The 7235-nt window shown below is 37.8% G+C and overlaps 2 long non-coding RNA genes across 4 annotated transcripts; both read right to left on the reverse strand.

Moving 5' to 3' along the window:
* Positions 1 to 2753: 2753 nt before the first annotated feature.
* Positions 2754 to 3606, reverse strand: LOC131253659 (uncharacterized). 3 transcript variants are annotated; one of them, XR_009175273.1, is made up of 3 exons: positions 3564 to 3606; positions 3249 to 3390; positions 2754 to 3116 (listed from the first exon to the last, which is right to left on the reverse strand). It is a non-coding gene; the product is annotated as an uncharacterized LOC131253659 (long non-coding RNA). The 3 variants fall into 3 exon arrangements; XR_009175274.1 differs by lacking the exon at positions 3564 to 3606 and adding an exon at positions 3484 to 3504; XR_009175272.1 differs by lacking the exon at positions 3564 to 3606 and having other exon boundaries at positions 3249 to 3557.
* A 416-nt stretch (positions 3607 to 4022) lies between these two features.
* LOC131253660 (uncharacterized) lies at positions 4023 to 6378 on the reverse strand. The gene is made up of 3 exons (XR_009175275.1): positions 5409 to 6378; positions 4229 to 5270; positions 4023 to 4107 (listed from the first exon to the last, which is right to left on the reverse strand). It is a non-coding gene; the product is annotated as an uncharacterized LOC131253660 (long non-coding RNA).
* Between the last annotated feature and the right edge of the window lie 857 nt (positions 6379 to 7235).

Genomic DNA, 7235 nt, shown 5'->3' on the forward strand with positions numbered 1-7235 from the left:
TATATTACTTCACAATAAAAAAATTTATAATATTTACAACAATAAGCTGAAAATGGTCTTGAATAAAAATTTTTTAACAAAAAACAAATCCTCCATATGGTCCACTCCTAAGCACGAGTGATGTCAAAAGGCTGAAGAAGTGCTTGTAGGCCTAAATTTAGGTGCAATTGATCAAAATCGTGCACATATAAGGAAAAAAAAAAAGGTAAAAAAGTAGCATTCCACGGAGATAGAATAAATGAATTAAAAAATAAACCATTAATTGCAATGTTGAAACAATATAACATAGCTATCAATGGCTAGATGGGCCATTCAATTTGATCAAGCAACCATCACAAATAAGTGACTGATAGTCAAAGTTTTTAGACAAAAGGATATGTTGCTTAATAGGCTGGGCTAAGCCCTACTTAGACCGGGCTATTGAAAAGTCGTACATGGTCCAAACCTAGGTTGATTGAGAAACAATCCTGAATTTAAAGTCTAAGTCCAACCTGAGGCCGGCTAGGCTCCAACCCCAAAGGCCTTTTCCTCAGAACATATACCTCATCTAATATTTTGAACTCAAAATCTCAGAAGGCAGTAACCAGTAAATAGTTCCATATTGATGGATGCAAAGAAAAAAAAAATGTATATATACAGGGGATGCCCGTTCCAATATCTCACATCCAATTCGCCGATGACATTCTGCTATTCAGCGATGCTGATCTAGCAAAAGCTAGCAATTTACGCACCATCATCCGTTGCTTTGAAGCAGTTTCAGGCCTTCGTATCAACATGTCTAAGTCTACCATGATGGGGGTGAACATGGAGGCAACTGAAGTTAAGGATTACGCTGAATTTTTCTGTTGTGCATATGATTCTCTCCCATCCACCTTCGTGGGTCTCCCTCTATGTATTGGAAAGCCCCCCAAGAAGTCCTGGGACATCATCATCGAAAGGGTTCGGTCCTACCTGGCCATATGGAAGAGCCGGTACTTATCTTTGGGAGGTCGTTTAACCCTAATAAATTTTGCGCTGTCTAAACTCCCGATATACCAGATGTCGTTGTTCAAGTGCCTGGCGTCGATCGTGAAGGCCCTGGATAAGCTTCGAAGAGACTTCCTATGGCAAGGCAAGTCAAATAAAGAAAAGTTCAACCTGATGAACTGGAAGGTTGTGTGCAGCCCAAAGCAAGTTGGAGGAGCCGGCATCAAGGACTTAAAACTCATGAACCGCGCTCTTTTGGGTAAATGGATGTGGAGACTAGGGAACGAAGATGGGGCCTTATGGAATGACTTGATAAAAAGTAAATATGGCCGATCCGACGGCGGCTGGTGGATGAACAGCAGATGCACCCGTAGGATGTCTACAATATGGAAGGATATCCTCTCCACTACGCCGGAAGTCCTCCGAGGCATTTCCATGAACATTGGTAACGGCACCCGAATCCGGTTTTGGTTGGACCCCTGGGCGGGGACAAATAATCTCAGCACAACCCATCCTAATATATTCCGCATAGCTAAGTATCCTCTCAGTATGGTAGCAGACTGCCTATCTTCCGAAGGAGGGAGCACAACCCATCCTAATATATTCCGCATAGCTAAGTATCCTCTCAGTATGGTAGCAGACTGCCTATCTTTCGAAGGAGGGACCTTAGTATGGAACATTGAATGCAGAAGAAACCTTAGGGACCGTGAGATTGATGAATATGCTGCTCTCCTCAACCGTATTTACAGTCAATCGCTGAACCGCAACGAGCCTAATAGATTATCGTGGTGCTCAGATACTCAGGGCAGATTCTCAGTTAGATCCCTTTACAGTTCTCTTTTTGCCGATCTCCCTCCTCCCTCTGGTCTTCCACGGTATCAAGGCTGGTATTACTCGGTCCCTCCCAAAATTGCTGTCTTTGGGTGGTTGGTTGGAAATCAAAGGGTCCTCACTGTTGATAATCTGAGGAAACGGGGAATGATTATAACAAATATCTGCATATGTTGTATGGCCAATGAAGAATCAGTAAATCATCTCTTCATCCATTGCCCCTTCACCCACAAGATTTGGTCGATCATCCTCCACCGTTTCAACGTGCAGTGTTACTTTCCAAACTCAGCTGACAGCCTTCACTCATTCTGGCACGGGGTTAGATGTGGGAAACATAGGACTCCTCTTTGGAGGATGGCGCTCCTAGCGGTATGGTGGGCTGTCTAGACCGAAAGAAACGAACGGTGCTATCGAGAAAGCTAATGATGCGGACATCATTGCGTGTAGGGCTATCCATTTTGTGGTTGAATGGGCTTCCCTCTCGCCCAAGCCAATTGATTGTAATTTTGACTTTCTTGCTATGTAGCCGGTCTACTATCTCAGCAGAGCTGTGCCCTCTCTGTTTTGTTGTTTTTTTCCTTTCTCTTTTAATCAATTCTTCTGTGTTATCTCTCAAAAAAAAAAAAAAATGTATATATACATTGTCTGTGTTTTGAATTTATTTGACACCAGATAATTTGATAATATAAACTAACAATCACTTTTTCCAGGACTCTAAATAAGAGCATAATAAGTTTCACGTGCTTCAATTTCAAACAAAGTAGCAAGTTTGAATCTATAAAAGGATTGCAGACGCATGCACTTTTTCAAATGCGAAAAGGTACTTTTCAAAAGCTTGCTGATGGATAAACAATGGGCCGAAGTCACTCAGTTGGTCAAGCTTGGACTACCAACTACAAATTCAATTTGTTGTACAAGCAGTGAGATTTCTATAACTTGTTGTGATGCAACTAAGAAATTCAAAGTCTCAGTTTTTATTTACTTTGAAGATAACTATAAAGTTTACTACAAGTTAACCACAAGGGAGACATTTACATTTAGCTTTCTAAGGTATTTTGCCATTGAGAAAGAGAAATTTGGTTCTTCCATAAAAATGGTATGAATAGCCTTTTCCAAATGTACGCTAGATTCAAAGATTTGGTGTCAGTTTCTAAATATTTACAAGCTTATTCTAGTTCTGTGTTCATCTTCAAGATCATTAAATATCCAGGCTAGGGTGTAATTACTCACAGTAGCATCCCACCAACAAATAGATATAAAGCTCCAAAGCCTGGAAGATTAAAGCTTGCTGCCATGAGTTGGAAGCCCATTGCTACTGCCTAAATCAGTCAATAAACATAATAGCAAAGGTCAAATTTCAGAAGTATATGACGTTGTTCCAGATGGCGACAGCTAATCACCAAAAATTTGAGAATTTTTTCTCCAACAAACAATTTTTGGAAACATTTTACCCTTGAAAACCTTAAATCTGTTGTGCCAAACTGCACCAACCGAGAACCTGTCTCCAATATAATCCTTTCCTAGAGGCTAGCTAAGCCCCCCTAGCAAACAGCGTCAGCTTCAAGTGAAAATCCTTATTGAGGCATAATGTATCTGCGATGAAATGCCGCTTTGTGATTAGTTCAACCTGTAACATGTACCAGACTGAATATCAATCTAAGAATCCAAAATTTTGTATTTGACTACTCTTTATGGAAAAGATCTGTTTCATGCTAATTGCAGACGCCCCTACATTCACTAATTACACAAGCACGTGAGAATCTTACCAGCATTTCAGTTGTAATGCTAAAACCTTCACAAAAATCTGATTCTAAGATTCCCAACCCATTTATCACAAAGGAGCAATATGATCTTTGGCCTGAGTATATGTGCAGTGTACTAGGATTTTTCCCATAGAAGCATAATTTTCCTTGATTAGCAGACCAACATCAGTTTTTGGCCCAGGGCATGTGCAAAGTGTACACTACCTGATGAATGAGCTGGATTTTTGACATGTAAACCATCCGATGGACAGAACAATGGTTCACTCATGCATGGATGGATCCATTTCTGGACACATTTTGGTCCCCAGAGAGCAATCAACATACACAGATTAACCTCGATCATATAAATCATGGAGTGATCCGTGATTTTATTGTTCTTTTGCATACTTTGAATTATTTCCTAAATGCAATGCACATGCATTTTACTAATAGCATCTAGTTATGAATATTAACTAGAGTTAATACTTGCCTTATGAAGCTCAAGTTTTCCACCATCTTCTGTTGTAGAACATTTGCATGAAAGAGTCACTCCATGTTTGTCAAGCACCTACATTAAATAACCCAAAAAAAAAAAGAAAAAAAAAAAAAAAAAAAAAACTTTGAGCATTACGACTTCATCTATTCAATGGAAACTAGTAACAAAGTAGCCACAGAGGCTAAAATAATACCTTCACATGGTAATGCTCTTTCTCTGATGCATTACCAAATTCAGTCCTTGGGACAACTAGATCTTCAACAGCTTGCAAATATTCATCAGGAACATTTGTATAAAATGCCTTCCTCACTTTAGCTTGAGCTGGAGAACAGTCACATTCCCCGGTGTCAATGGCAACCCCAAATCAACATACATTGATGATGTTATCAGAAAGAAGGAAATAAGAAATGAGAGTATCCATGTCTATTTCCTAATTGAGTTAAGCTGATTTAGGCTGCTTTTGGATGCACAAGTGATTTGAATTCCAAACAAAGATTTTCCAGTTTCCACAATGAGTATGTATACCATTCGAAATGGATGCTAAAGGGCCTGTAATATTTATTGATGAAGAATTAATTTTGTTTAGTTGATACAAAAACTTAGGAAATGTCTTAATTTATGTTTAAATTCTTTAGGCCAAAAAAATGTAAATTAAACATGACTTTTAAAAAATCAGGTAATGTCTAAACTAAGAAATATAAATAGCAGCAGCCAAACACATCAAAGAAATTCATAATTTGAAATGTAAAAACAAACAAAAAAAATGTGAACTAAACATAAATTTTGTAAAAATCAGAGAAATTTTAAGCTGGAAAATATAAAAACCAACAACCAAACACCTCCTAAGAAATTCACAATTCAGTTATTTAGAAATTATTATACTAACAATTGCAATTCAATCCAAACTTCAGCGTGGCCATGGTATATTGAAAGCGGATATGAAAATTAAACTTAAGTTATTTTCTAACTTCTGAATTGCATATACCTTCCCAAGTATTGATAACTAGGCTCCAAATTGCAATTGCAATGACTTTAAAAAAATAAAATGTAATTACAATTTGGTCATGAATGAACATATTCAATTGTTATTGCAATTCAATTCAATTACACATCCAAATGCACCCTTGGTGATTTTAATCATTTTCTCATTCATGAAAATATAACCATAGTTAGAGGCCATGAGCCGATAGTCATGTGCCAATGCAAAAATGCAGCCCGCGCCAACTACGTGTCCTCTGTTTGGACAGTCACCTTGTGTTAGAAACTAATTCCAAGATTATGAAATAAATGCAATCATTTGAACTTGGAAACATGTTAGAATTGGAGTCAGCTAGAAATAACAATTGTAATTTATCTCGTATGTAGAAATTCACCGAATTACTGCAATGGTTGGGACACATAAAGTCAAGATCTTGCTTACAAGCCTCTGAAACATTAGCAAGTATTCCTGCCCAATACAGAGGAAAAACAGAATCAGTGTCCATAACCAACTATTTATGGGTTCCTGAACATCATTCATTGGTTTCATGGCTCAAACCATTCAACCAAGACAGATCATCATCCATTGCTTTTTCCACATTTCAAGAAGTTAGAGAGAGAGAGAGAGAGTAGAACCAAACTAAAAGCATACCATTCTCCACAAAATCACATTTCTTTGAGGTTTTAACAAACAACTCCTATGCATTTTTTTCCAATACTAAGAGAGAGTTAAGACAAAAGAAAAAAAAAAACATGAAAACATAATAAAAAGGCTAGCAAATGAATAAAGAATGTGTCAATCTTGATATGAAGGCTCCCATTTTACCAATTTATAATCTATTCCTTGCATATATGTCATAGAAAACAACACAAACAACACAAGCTCTCTCTGTCATGAAACATTTTCAAAGAAATGTGCTGATTTAGGAACTCTACACCATTGCCAGTGGATTTTGACAGAGTAGGCTGAGGAAAAGAGAATAAGTGAAGGGCGAAAAGTCCAGCTCGAGCACAAAGTTATTATTGGAGTTGTGCATAAAAGAAAGCAACTTTATTAGAAAACCAAAAAAATGCCTACAAAAATCAAGAAAGAAAGAAAATATAGAAATAATAGAAACAGGAGCAATGAGAATTCTTCTTGCCTTAGTATCATGATGCAAATCCCTACATGGGCCCCAAGGGCTCACCAATGATCATAGGCCATTCAAGTCCTGAAAAATGCTCATTATTTCCATTTTACAGTTCCGTATTCAAATGGACATAATCATCCAGTAAGGGTACATCTTGGGCCATTTATGATCGATGGTGGAGCCATCCAATCCAACAGTCATTGTGACCACTTGGGCCCCACATAGGAAATCCACTGGCTGACCTGACCAAGGAACCAAACCTCATAGAGCATGTAGCAGGAAGCAATATAAGAGTTGTAAACAATGAGAATTGGATAAGTGTGGAAGATGCTAGGATCCCAATTAGCCATGGAGGTCCTGTTCTAGTTACTGGCTTGACCTCTACTCCTGCTCCAAAGTCATCAACTGAGGAATTATTTTTTAAAGAAGTCACAAATGGCATGGTCACCGACCCTTCTATTGCAGCTGATGAAGCTACCGACTGTGAAATATGAATACCGGAGGTAACCATCTGAAGAGGCAAAGTTTTTAATTTTCGAGTTCGTTTCCTTAACAAGAGATTGACTTCCCATGGCAGTCCCTTTAGCACAACTGAGCTAGATATGGCAGAGCTTTGTGTTTGTGTGTGTGTTTGTTTCTTTCAATCTTTCCTACCATTGATACAACAGATACATCTCTGGTCATTGTCGGAACTATAGTTAATCAATATCTACAATGTGCAGATGATAATGGCCAGGGTGTTTCATGTTGTAATGCAACATGTGAATACAATAGTGGTCTTGGATCCTGCATCTTTGTTGAAATGAAATATCTGGCTATCATAGATTGTCCAAGTACATTTTTTAACAGACTATAAAGCTCAGCTATCTTTTTTTCTCAACAAGATTGAAATTGATGTGGGCATTATAAATTGGAAATTGACACCATTTCATAACATATATAACTGTACAACCTATATAGTCCATATGGTTGTATAAAATTGCCTACAATACTATTATTTTAGTAATTTTTAAGGCTATTGCAAACTACCTGAATGGTTTAAGTTGTGCCAATTTTAACCCAACCTATTGTTGGAAGGCTGCTACCACCAAG

The sequence above is a fragment of the Magnolia sinica genome, chromosome 8, assembly GCF_029962835.1.
Source record: "Magnolia sinica isolate HGM2019 chromosome 8, MsV1, whole genome shotgun sequence".
NCBI classification, from domain to species: domain Eukaryota; kingdom Viridiplantae; phylum Streptophyta; class Magnoliopsida; order Magnoliales; family Magnoliaceae; genus Magnolia; species Magnolia sinica.